This window comes from Furipterus horrens, unplaced genomic scaffold, assembly GCF_987537825.1.
Source record: "Furipterus horrens unplaced genomic scaffold, mFurHor1.1.pri manual_scaffold_3, whole genome shotgun sequence".
Lineage (NCBI taxonomy): Eukaryota > Metazoa > Chordata > Mammalia > Chiroptera > Furipteridae > Furipterus > Furipterus horrens.
Window position 1 is genome coordinate 23,719,098 of NW_028327173.1, and position 12,960 is coordinate 23,732,057.

The window sequence follows — 12,960 nt, forward strand, 5'->3', positions numbered from 1 at the left end:
ATGCAGAAATCTATCAAAACCGATCTCTGTTCTCAAAGAGCTGACTTGTGGTGGGAAGACAAACACAGGCCCTGGCAATAAATATAGAACAAACTGTAAAGGTACGGTATGAGTATAGAGACAGGAAGGAACTAGTAAACTTGGAAGGCTTCACAGAAGAGGTGGCATTTGAGCTCAGTCTTTACCGGTTCGATTTCACTAGGACAGGAATTCAGTGTAAATCATTTTGTGCAAAACCCTGATAAATGCAGAGGCTCGTAAACTTGTATGTGCATAAGAGTCTCTGGAGAGGTCTGTTTATAATGTAGTTCCCCCGGAAAATACTCGTTCAGTAGGTGAGTGGCACCCATTTTAATAAGCTTCACAGGACCCCACTTTTGGAAAACCTCTTTCGGTGCTCCCATCGTTATTGAAGGCTGGGATGGGGAAGGGGTCCCATGGCGGGAAATGAGGCAGGAGAGAGCTTTGCCGATCTGGGATCCTAGATCTCTGAAGGTCAGTATCACAATAAAAACAACTCCATCTTGAGTTGTGCTTCCAGCGTAGTAGACGCTTTAATGGACCTTACTTTGTCGGAGCCTCGTAACGACTCTGTGGGATAGAAATTACGAACCTCATTTCATAGGGGAGGAAACTGAGGCTCAGAGAGCGGAGCCGATTTGCTCAAGGTCACAAAGTGAGAGGCCGCCCGGTATAGGCTGAAAGCCAGGAGACCCGATACTCAGTTCAGACTTTTCAACAGCAAAAGCAGGCCGCGAGCGGGTGGGGCTCAGGCCTCTCTCCAGAATGGTTCCAAAATGGTGGGGGCAGTGGCGTCAGCAACGCCTCCGCCCCTTGCCTCCACCTCCCTCCTTCTTCCCCAGGCCACCCATGAGGGGGGAGGGGAAGGAACGGAGGGACCCACGTGACGGCCGACAACGTGGCGCGTGAGGCAAAACGACGGGCCCAACGTCTGACCTGACTTGTGGGAAACGTAGTTCCTTACACAGTCAAGTTGTGAGGAAAGACGGTTCTACGACTACATTTCCCAGGAGGGAGCGAGGCGACGCTGCCGCCGTGGGAGAGCGGGGACGCGAGGCGCGCTGTCGGGCGGGGGTGAGGTTTGGACCGGTTGTGCCGTTGCGAGGCTGTAGCTGCGATCGCTGCGGTGGGTCTTGGTGAGTGAGGGCCTCTGATTCCCGGGAATTAGCGCAGCTCTACCCGCTCCAGTCATTTCATTTTTTATCTTTTCATCGCGGCCCCTCGGTTGGGGTCGCCAGGTCCGCCAGGCGCGCAGCCGCTCCCCCGCGCTTACCCCTTGGCCTCTTCGGAGCGGGCCCCGCTCCCTCCGGCTCCTCCCCCTCCGCGCCCTGCTGGGCTTACTCTCGCCCGGGCCTAGTTCCCGACGCTCGGGGCCGCCTTTTCTCTGAGCACTTCCTACCGTTCTTTTTCCTTCTTTCAAGTTGTCGGGGAGCGGCCTCCACTTTCTCTCCCTCTTTAGTCGTGTAAAACCGATTGGATTTCCGCTTTTCCCGGAACTCTGTGAGTGTCCATTTCCCTCGGCATAGTCTCCATTGGCCTGCTGCTGTCTTCCCTTGGGGCGCATGTGGTTGGTACTCAGCAAGTGTTAGTGCCTCTTCCGTCCTTTTTGCTGTGTGACCAGAGGAGGCATGGTCCAAATTCATCTGCCATGGGAACATTGCTGCGCCCACTTTTATTTCAGTTTCTCGTGCTGGGGGTGCGGCCTACTTGCAGTCCAGTGATAATCGACGTGTGTTTTGCTTATACGAGGCAATTTTTTTTTTTTTTTTTTTTTTTTTTGCTTATACGAGGCAATTTTCTTTGCCTTTCTTAGGACTTAACCAACTTTAATTAGCTGTTCTGTTTGCCTTTCTAAATCGTAGGGCAGGGGCGTGGCGCTGGCGAGTAGTTCTGGCGCCCAGAAGGTGGAAGCCGTCAATGGTAGTACGTACAGTGTTTAAGGGGAGATTGTTAATTGGGTAGAACGAAAAGCCTGGGAGTACGGTAGAGCCTGGCCGGAGAGAGCCAGTGAAGTTTCTGGTGGCAGCGTAACCAAAGGATCCTGGATCCAGCTTGCCTGGGTTCAAAGTTTGGTCCTGCTAGCTTTTGAGTTTACGTCAGGGCTTTTCACTTCCAAGTGCCTCAGTTTCCTTCTCTCCAAAGTACTGGTGAGTAAGAAACGGTGGCTGTTTTATAGGATTATGGTAAAGATTAAATGAAATTAAGTTGAAAGCTGCTTAGCTCATTACCTGAAATGTATTAAACACTGATATTATTATCACCATCATTTACAGAATCTCTAGATTGTGAGTCGAGAGTGGAAAGACAGTATCATGCTATCATTTTCTTTCCCCTTCAGATGGCGCTCCGGGCTTTTTTTGTGTGTGTACGTGAAAATACTGTCTGTTGTTGTCTGTCCTGTTATCTAGACAGCCTTATGTGTGTATCATTAAATAGAAGTCTGTTGAAGATCCAAAAATGGCTGCTGCCACGAAGAACTTGTGGAGCAAATTGGGCTTAGTTAGTTCTTTACCGGAAAATGTGTTTTGTGAACTAGTGTTCACATTAGCAATAATCAAAAACAAATCTTTCTGCAGCTATTTAGCCTTGATTGCATTTTGTAGAGGTGAGTTGGGATTTCTATAAGAAACTTTAACAAAAGACCTTTGTGTCCAATACAGTTTCATTCTTTTTTTAAAAAAATTTTTATTAAACCTTTTACATGGGTGAAAGCTTCAGTTTTGGAGACTCGTTTTTAGTCTGCAGACTAGGTACAGTCCAATTTTAGCAGTGGTGGTAGTGGTGGTAATAAAAGCAGCAGCAGAAGTTCTTTAGTATATTACTTGAACATTAAGTATAGATAGTTTTTAATTTGGTTTAGCCAGTGAAGTTATGGATTGCAAAAGGAGCGTCCAGTTTTGTACCAAGAAATTGGAGGGAGAAAACTTGAAATATTTTCAAGATTAGCACTGAGAAGGGGAGAGTTGAGGCTGACTTGAGAGAGAGCATAAGGACATGAGATGTATTGTGTAGAATGGGTCGTCTTTTTTTTAATTGATTTTCTAGAAGGGGCACAGAGAGAGAAACATTGACTTGTTCCACTTACTTATGCATTCATTGGTTACTTCTTGTATGTTCCTTGACCAGGTATGGATCCTGCAACCTTGGTGTATTGGAATGATGCTCCAACCAACTGAGCTACCCAGCCAGGGCTATAATGAATGGTCTTAACCGTTAAGAATATGAAGGTGCTAGCCTGTTTCTCTTGGGCATAGCGACATCTATGGAAGTGTGGTTAATTGAAGGAAGTGTGGTTAATGCCCTTTTGTAATATTAGATTTGATGGATTGTTTCACACATTCATTCTGTAAACATCCAAGATTAATTCGGTATTTGACTGATTGAATGATAGATTTAACAAATAGTGCCTGAAAACCTACCATCTACTGGCACCTGTGCTAGGTTCTGGGAGTACATAGGGGTGTGAGACAGGGGTTTTGCCTTTTGAGGATTTATAGTGTAGTGGGAGAAGGCACAACAGTAAGCAAATAAATTACAAGCTGAGAAAAGTGATGTGGAAGTATCAAGCAGGGGACCCCAATAGACACTAAAAAAAGAAGCGACCTAATCGTAGTCAGAGAAGTTCTTTTCTTCAGCAGTAAAGGACAGTTTTAGTTCTGCAGGGTGCCATGAAGAGGAATATTCCAGGTGGAAGGAACAAGTACCAAAACTTGAAGATGAGAAGAACTTTGCTTTCAGAACTGAAAAGAGGCCAAGTGTGCCTGACACATGGTAAAAAGAGTGGTTAATGGTGAGATGGAGAGCTAAGCTGTTTAGGGAAGCCATTGACGCCTTCTGAAGGGTGTGGAAAAATGGATGGTGGAGATTATCAATTAAGAGGCCTTGTGCTAGTCCAGGCTGGAGGTGGTAGTTGCCTGAAGTAGAGTGATGGGCTAGGGGTTTATCTGTTGGAGGAGACTAGAGTGTTTGGAGATTACGGAATATATTCTCTAGAGCAGGATGTTCTTCATCTGTGGTCCGTCGTTACAAGGGGCCAAAACTCTAAAAAATTTTTTTCTCAAAGATGTGGTTACCTTTCATCATCTTCATTGGTGTCTCAAAGTGTTAAGAACCACTAATGTAGGCTTATAACCCATAAAAAAGTAGTTGTCCAGGGCTTATCAGGAGAGTAAAAATCATGGGTACCCTTTCTAAAAGTCTGACTCTCTTAGTCTTTCCAGGAAATGATTTTTTAATTTTAATTTTACTTATTTTCTATTTTTAAAATATTTTATTTATCTATTTTTAGAGAGAGGGGATGGGAGGAAGAAAGGGAGAGAAACATCAGTGCATGGTTGCCTCTTGCACGCCCCCAGCTGGAGACCCGGCCCACAACCCAGGCGTGTTCCCTGACTGGGAATCAAACTGGCAACCCTTTGGTTTGCAGGCGGGCACTCAGTCCACCAAGCCACACCAGCCAGGGTTTAATCTTGATTTTTAAAAAAATTGTTCCCGACCTAGCTGGTGTGGCTCGGTGGATTGAGCGCCTGTCTGGGAACTGAAGGGTTGCTGGTTTGATTCCCGGTCAGGGCACATGCCTGGGTTACCCTCCAAGTCCCTAGTTGGGGACGCACCAGAGACAACCAGTTGATGTCTCTCTCACACATTGGTGTTTCTCTCCCTCTCTTTCTCCCTCCTTTCCCTGCTCTCTAAAAGTAAATAAATAAAACCTTTAATAAAAAAGGCATGAAGGCATTGATCTGACCCATGCCTCTTAGCTGGCATATATGTGCAGTGTCCTCATTTTTGTTCTGCTTGGTTGCTTTTTAGCATCAGTAGTGTTGTGATTGCATAGGTTGGCTTGTTTCAGAAGATGGAAGGCCAAGCAAAGAGAAGTTGCTGAATGTCTAATTAGTAAGAATGAGGTTTTTTTGTCTTTTTTAAAAATCATCACCCAGGACATGCACCCTCCAACGTGGGTGGGACTGAACCCACAACCTGTGCTTGTGTGCCTGACTGGGAATGGAACCCGCACCTTTCAGATTATAGAATGATGCTCCAACCAGCTCAGCCACACTGGCCAGGGCCTTTTTTTTTTTTTTTTTTTTTAAATGATGTGCCTCTGTTAAGTCCATTGCTTTTCTTTCAGTAATTCTGTGTTTGTTGGTATTTTGAGGAGTTAATATCTCAGTTTTATTTTTCTTTAATCAAAAGGGCAGTATAAATAAAGGATTGATAGAGGAAATCTTAAAGGCGAGACTGCTTTCTATAGTTACCCAGGAGCTTTCTTCTCTCCAGGGCTCTCCATTACTTCGAGGCTTCCACAGAAAATGGTCCCAGTGTATCTAAAGGATGTATCCTGGAATCCTAACTAGTACCTTTGGCTTCCAGGCCATGGGCTGTCAGGAAAAAACTGTAAAAATGAATGAGATTGAGGAAGTTGGTCAGTTAGTCGCCAGAGTGGGATTGCCCAAAAAAAATAAATAAATAAATAAATAAATAAATAAGAATTGGGTAAAACTTTTAATATAAGAAATCCTTGTTTTAGATATAGTGAAGTGGTTCTTTTGGTCCTTCCTTTGTGTGCTCTAAAAGTTCTTTCTGCTTAGGTGTCACAGAGGTGCTATATCACAGTTCTGACTTTGGCCATTTTGATGTCCCTTTGTACACATGTATCACATTGGGGAGTGTTCTGAGAGAGGCCGTCCTAGACTACGGTATCTATAATAGTACTCCCTTCAACCCATAACCCCCCAACCCTGCGTTTACTGTGGGATACTATATTATTTATTTTTAATCTATTGTGTCTTCAACTTTTTTTAAAAAGATTTTATTTATTTTTAGAGAGAGGGGGAAGGACGGAGAGAGAGGGAGAGAGACATCAATGTGTGGATGGTTCTTGTGCGCCCCCAACTGGGGACCTGGCCTGCAACCCAGGCATGTGCCCTGACTGGGAATCGAACTAGTGACTCTTTGATTCACAGGTCAGTGCTCAATCCACTGAGCCACACCAGCCAGAGGTGTTTAGAATTTTTTAATATACATTGTTTCAATCTTTATGTTAGTATTTTTAGAAGAGGAATAACCAGTCCTGATAGGTCAACTGAAAATATCTTACTAAGAGGACATTCTCAAGGCAGACAACAGAATGATTCGCTGTTGTGTTTCAAAATAAAACATTAAACCAGGGAGGGGGGACGGGGAATTGGGGATAGGGAGGGCAGAAATTAGGAAGAGACCTCTTTTTTTATTATATACTATTGTACATTTGAATTTTTTACTGTGTATGTATTATTACTAAAAGGAAAAAACTAGGTGAAAGAAGAATTAAACATTTTTGTTTGCTCAAGCAGATAAGTTTATGTTAATATCACAAGTTCTATGATTATGTGTTTTTTCCTCTTTTAAAACTACATGTGTAACAATATAGATGAATCAACATTATTATGCTAGGTGACAACCTACACATAAAAGGACAAATGTATGATTTCACTTATATGAGGTACCTAGAGTACTCACATTCATAGAGACAAAGTAGAGTGGTGGTTGTGGGGACATTGCTGTTTAATGGGTACCCAGTTTCAGCTTGGGAAGATGAAAAAGTTCTGGAAATGGTGGTGATGGTTGCATAAATGTGAATATACCTAACACCACTAAACTGAATTACGCACTTAAAAATGATTGAAATTTGTGTTACCTATAGTAAAAAGAAACTATGTAGCTAATATTTATTATTCAACAACAAATGTACCTAGACACTGGGAGTACAAACAGGAATCTGATCTGGTACATGCTACCAGTATTAGTGTTAGTAATGTGGGACTGGTTGTTTTCAAGGGAATAGAAACTTAAGCTATAGGAAAATTGTGGTTGCTTATAAAAGTTTTGAAATTGATAAAATGATGATAAATTATGGGAAAGTAGCTGTTACGGTTTCAGATAAGACAGTCTTATCCTCTGGTGGATGAGTAGGAGGACTCAGATGTGAATGTTATTTTGCACCGAGGCACCTGTGCATTGCATGAGTGCATGATTTTAAAAACATCTCTAAGTAGAAACTGTCATGTACAGATGGCATGTTGATCCCTCTGAATGTAAATTGAGAACCTGGGGCACAGAATAATAGTGTCATTTGGGAGGCATACTCATTCAGCCTGGAATCAAGTGTAGGCTTGGTTTGTTACCAGGGTGCGCGGCTTCTAAAAGAGGTTTTTGAAGATGTAATAAGCATTTTATATTTTTAACCTGCCATAAAGCTAAATTCTGAATTCTCAAGGGAGAAAGAAGGTAATTGTTTAATGACCATATATGACTACCCATACTAGGTGGTTGAAGTCTTTTTCTTTTAATTGTCATTTTGGCATTGGTCTGATGAGTAATATAATAATGTTTATTAAGTACTTACTACATGCTAAGCACTGTTTCAAGAACATTACATACATATTAATTTATTCAGTTTTCATAGCAATCTTGTGTAGTAGGAACCAGTTTTATAGAAGAGGAAACAAAGATAGTTAAATTTAAGTAGTGTGTGGAGCTGGGGATCAAACCTAGGCAGTCCAGCTTTTAGAACATGCACTCTTATTTATTGAGCCAGTGGTTTGTTGTAAATAGCTTTGGGTTGATTGGTTATTAACTTTTATTTGTCTCACTGTAAGTTGCTAGATTTAAGTATTAAAAAAATAATAGTTTCTGTCGTTTGAGACTTACAGTTTTGAGAAATACTGCTTTTTAAGGGTTTATCCCTGTTTGGCCATGTGTACTAAATGCCTCTGTTAGGCAAATAATGTAGAACCGGAGTTGGCAGACTTTCTTTTGTAAAGGTCCAGGCAAAACTAAGCTTTGGGGGCCAAGAGGCAAAACTGAGGATATTATATATGTACATAACAAGAGGAAAAAAAAACAATTTTTGTAATACGGACCTGTTAGAAGAATGGAATTCTTTTGGGGGTAACATTTAACTTAGGTTCAAAGTTAACTTCATCTATCAAAATTAAAGGCAAGTACCTGAAAATGCTAAAATCTGTCATGACGGTTTACATGTGTCAGCTGTGAAAATATCTTTTCACAAAGAGGTATTGCCAAAACTTATATTAATTCATGAGCATATGATTTTAATTGAGTATATTCATCACTTGGAAGGCATTTGTAGAATTCCGTTAGAGTCTTTTCTTGATATTTGCCTTTTAGCATTCCATTACACTGCAGATTAGTCATTTCAAACTGAAGATTAGGTGGAAGTTCCTCAGTTACACAGTTAGATGGATTTTGAAGAATGGAGATTTCTGTTGTACTTCTATTGAGGTTGGAATATGCTGGAACTAGTTTGAACTAAAAATATGTCTGCTTCAAATTTGTGTGGGAATGGAAACCTCATTGCTTGTTTCAAAAACATTTGATAGCACCAGAGTTAATAAAGTAACTTAACATTACTTGTAATTTAAACAGTGTTTAAAGAGCGTTCAAATTAATTTGTTGCAGTATATGTTTCCCAAAGAAGTGCAATTGTGCCTTGTAGTTTTCCCTTTTTGATGTGTATTTATTTTATTATATTTTTTCCATTGCCATTTTCTCCCCTATACCCCTTCCATCTCCCAACACCCCCCTCACGCAATCTGATTTTCAATTGAATTCATTTACAAACATCAAATCTGCAGTAAAAGCTAATTTCCAAGTCCATTCAGTATTCAATAATAATGTTTAAGGGCGGTCTTCAGAAAATTTCCAGATTCAGCCCTGAGCTTAAAAAAAAAAATAATCAATAAAATCTGCTAAGCCTTGAACTGCTCTTTTGTAGGTCAGGTCAGGATTCACCTTCTATTTCTGACAAAAGTTCACAGAACTCACAGTGGTTAAGTCTACAAAAGTGAATTGAGAGCTAGTGAGGTCCCTCTTGACAATACTGGCTCAATAATATACAATAGCTTACAATTTTTTTTGGGAAGTACCTGCTGACAAAATTAGTACAGAGAATAACTATGCTTTAAGTAGTTTACATTATCACAAGCTTCGTAAATTTGTCCAACTAATCCCTTTCTTCCCCACACATTTTTACCACCATCACTTGTGACACATTTTAGTAGATTAAAGTTCAGGTTGTATTGAATTAGTGTCCTCTCAACTTCTTTGAAAAAAAATTACTGCCTGTAGTTCCACAGACTTCGTAGAGGCTAACTCTTCAGTCACCTCAAACTCAGCATTGACCTCTCTAATGAACCACTGAGCAGCATCAATATCTGTCAAATCATCAAGAGCCAGGCAACACCACCAAAATCATATGCCTTTTTTTTTTTTAAACAACTGCTTAATTCTGGAACAGTTTCAGATTTACAGAAAATAAGAAAATATATGTATACCCCATATGCATTCCCCCCTTTAACAGCAGGTAGAGACCAAAAAATATACCTATGACTGTCCAGATGACACAGGCAGGCCAAGCTGCGGGGGTGGTGCATAAAAACTGGTGGCAGGGATGACTCAGGGCTTTGGGGGTTTCCTTCCTTTTGCAGAGTAATTTACGGTCCAGAAACTCCGATTAGCTTCTCCACCATTGGGACAATGGAAAATTGAAGACTTGTTGGGATGACAAAATTCTTGTCAGCATCTAAGAAGAGGTTAATTAATAGGAAAGAAACATGGGATAGTGCAATGGAAGATTTGTGTGTGTTTGCTGTCTGGTTAGAAATTTAAGGATGGACCTGTTGGAATGGTTTCTTTCCTTAGTTCGGTGAGTTGTTGAGTAAGCAGTTATCAGTCCTGTAGCAGTCATCAGGATTTCCCTCAAACTGATGTGAGCCCCCAGGCCTCTGCAGTTAGAAGCAGGGAGAGAAGTTTGGGATGATGTAACAATGTAGGATGAATTCCAGGAATAACCTGCCAGAAAATATGCAGAAGTATTTTGAATGAGTTTTTTAAAGTGCCGTATATTTACTGTTTTATCAGCTAAGTTACTATAGACCAGCGTTATCATTAATTTGGTTAAGAGTCTAACTGAATGCTAATTGTTTCTGGTTGAAACAGTCTTTCCTGTTGGTTTTAATAGGTTTTTGTTGCCTCTTTGTAATGTTAATTATCTGGTTACCTTTGGTATAGGTCAAGAGTTTATTGCTTGGGTAATCAGTTTACTCAGCAGACTCGGATCACTGTTAGGGGAATTGACATATTAACAGATGGAATGAGATGAGTGTAAGGAGATACAGGTCTAGGGTAAAGTAACAGAGAAGCAGTACCCAAGCCAGGGACGACTATCTGGGGGAGGAGACCCTCATAGGAATGAGTTTGGTGAGCTGGGAAGAGGCATTCTAGGACGAGGGTTCCATGTGTACCAAGAGACCAGAGGTTAAGGAAATAACATGCCTGCCTTTTCTGGCTACATAGGCAAGGGTTCAGCTGTGTGTAAGCCACAGGTTTCAGAAAAAGCTGAGGTGGATATCCTTGACTGAGTGAATGCTGAGTAAATGAAAAAAAGGAAAGATAATGCCAAACCTGCATTTTTAGATTATTGGAATCATGGTGCCTTCCTAGTTAATAGTAATGTGAATGAAGGATAAAGCTTTTATTTAATAAGCTAGGAATGAGGACATTAATGCTTGAGTGGTCGCATGGATGACAGTAGTCATCCATGTAAAATAATTGTATGAAAAATTGAGTTAATAGAAGTTACTTAGATGATTATTAATAAAAAATGTTAAAAAAATTTGTTCATTTAAATTCCTGCTTTTAAAATGATGACCAATGTCATCCACGTGACCTCTCACGCTCCATTTGGAAGCATAACCACTGCAGAGTTAACTACGTACATGAGGTTGTTGATCTTGGGACTTTGTCATCTTGTTTTGGATAACACCCTACATAGCTTTGATGTATGTAGTAATGTTTAGGTCTGGGACTATTTAAACAACTGGGTCAGAAGGTGGCGTTTTATTTTATTATTTTTTTACTTTTGGTTCTTTGAGGGATGAGGATGAGGAGTTATCTTAACTTGAAATGTATTAAATTTAGTTCAAGCCTACCTCAGTTACATTTTTTCATTTTAAGTATCCAGTTCTTCTGAAGTAATTTTCCAAGTTGGATTATGGTGTTTGTGAATTTGTCTTGCATAATGCAAACAGTAGCACCTGAAATGTTGCCAGTGAAAGTATCAGGTTATAAGAGGTTTTACCTTTCCATACTGCTTCCTTACTGTATAAAGTTGGATGAGTTAAAACGTGTGTGAGAGACAAGCAGGGACTCTCAGGCTGGTAGTACTCTTAGAAGCCTGTGTCCGCTTGGAGTGAAGTTGAGGGCTACACTAGCGTTTCGCTTACCGATTTCAAGCATTCGTATTTCAAGATGCAATCTACAAAGACTCGGTAGCTGTTTTATCACTGCTTATTTCCTCTCATTCCAGAATTGTGTCCTGACTTTTTATATTGGAGAAGCCAGCAGCACTGCTGGTGTTTCTCGGAGGTAGTGTCTGTTTGGGATCCAGTGCACGTCGGATCATTGCTCTAATAAGGTAAATTCATGGTGGTCAAAGGAACTAACTAATAATAACTTCACTGACTGCTAAAACCAGTCTTATATTTATAGTTGTTTATTCATAAGGTTACTTAATAGAAGTTCTGGGTTCTTATTCAGCAGTGTTTGTCATTTTAATAAACTGAAATAAGATGGTAAGTAGCTTTGCTCTTCTCTTCGATTCCTAAGTTGTAGAATCAGCAGTTTTTTATTTTAACTTTTGAGTTCTTTAATAACATGTTTATTCATTTGCAAATATTGAAAATAGTCATCTATAAACTGATGTGTAATTATTGTTGATATTTTGGTGAATATTTTTCATGTATATGCTACTTGGATATATGTGTTCAATCAAAATTGGGATTGCACACTTGTCACCTGGTTCTTTTTAACAGGAGCAAATTTGCACTTTCAAATGACTTATGGCATTTCATCATGAATGTGCCATATAACTTAGTTCTTTTTGGTAGACATTTAGGCTTTTCCCTTATTTTTCCCTTAGAAAACTATGTGATGGACATGAATAACTTGATGTATACAGGGGTGGGCAAAAGTAGGTTTATCCTTGTACGTATGCGAAACAGATTTTATTCTTGTATTACTTAATAATTATTGTACTACTTATTTTCAATACATGTACAGAACCCTCCCTCTGTGTGGATAATGCCAGACCATCATCAGCTCCATAGGGCTTTTTATGAAAAACAGCAGTCCTATCTCAACCCCTTCCCAGTCCCCCAGCAATCATTACCAGCTCTTTACTGTTTCTGTTGGTGTTACCTCTAAATAATAAGCTTATTTTGCTACTTATGGATTTCCTAGTTTTTGGTATTACCTGTTAACTTCCCTCCTTGGAGAGTAGCAGTTTTCTAGAAGACGACTTTATACATCCACATTTATGGTCTCTCTGATTACGATGTAATTTTGGTTAGAGCAGCATTTAGTGTTGACAGTATTATCATTGTGTATAGCTTATCACAGCCAAAGTATGTTGCCTGCTATAGATCATTTTCTTTTTTTTGTACGACTTCGTGTTTTCTTTGTTGTATCTTCTTTTTTTATCTCTCTTAATTTCCGTGTTTTTATTAGTAATTCCTCTCTGAATTATAACCAGAAGTGCAAATCTTGCTCAACATTTTAAGCATTTTAACTATATTATAAATTTTATCTTCTTGGAGATACCTTCTGATCTGCTCTGTTCTGGACATGTACTCTGGATAGCTGCCCAGCTGTCAAACATGCCATCCCAGCATCAACATCCTGGTGATGTTTCCTGCCTCTCTCACGCTGGATCCTATTATCTTTTCCCAATATCCTTCATGACTTAATCTCTTGTTTTGGAGGAGCACCTTTTTCCATTAGCTTAATGAGAAAGGGTATAGAAGATGTAAAGTTTCAGATATGCATATATAAGAATGCCTTTATTCTGCCCTTATATTATTCGTTGGTTTGGCTTGGGTA

At 40.2% G+C, this 12,960-nt stretch overlaps 1 protein-coding gene across 1 annotated transcript in view; it reads left to right on the plus strand.

Annotated features, from left to right (window-relative positions):
* Window positions 1–1,076: 1,076 nt before the first annotated feature.
* Window positions 1,077–12,960, plus strand: part of THRAP3 (thyroid hormone receptor associated protein 3) — a 48,799-nt gene continuing 36,915 nt past the window's right edge. The window contains exons 1-2 of the mRNA XM_090269119.1: window positions 1,077–1,157; window positions 11,390–11,497. The gene's annotated coding sequence lies outside the window, so the exon portion shown is untranslated. The remainder of the gene's footprint in view (window positions 1,158–11,389; window positions 11,498–12,960) is intronic.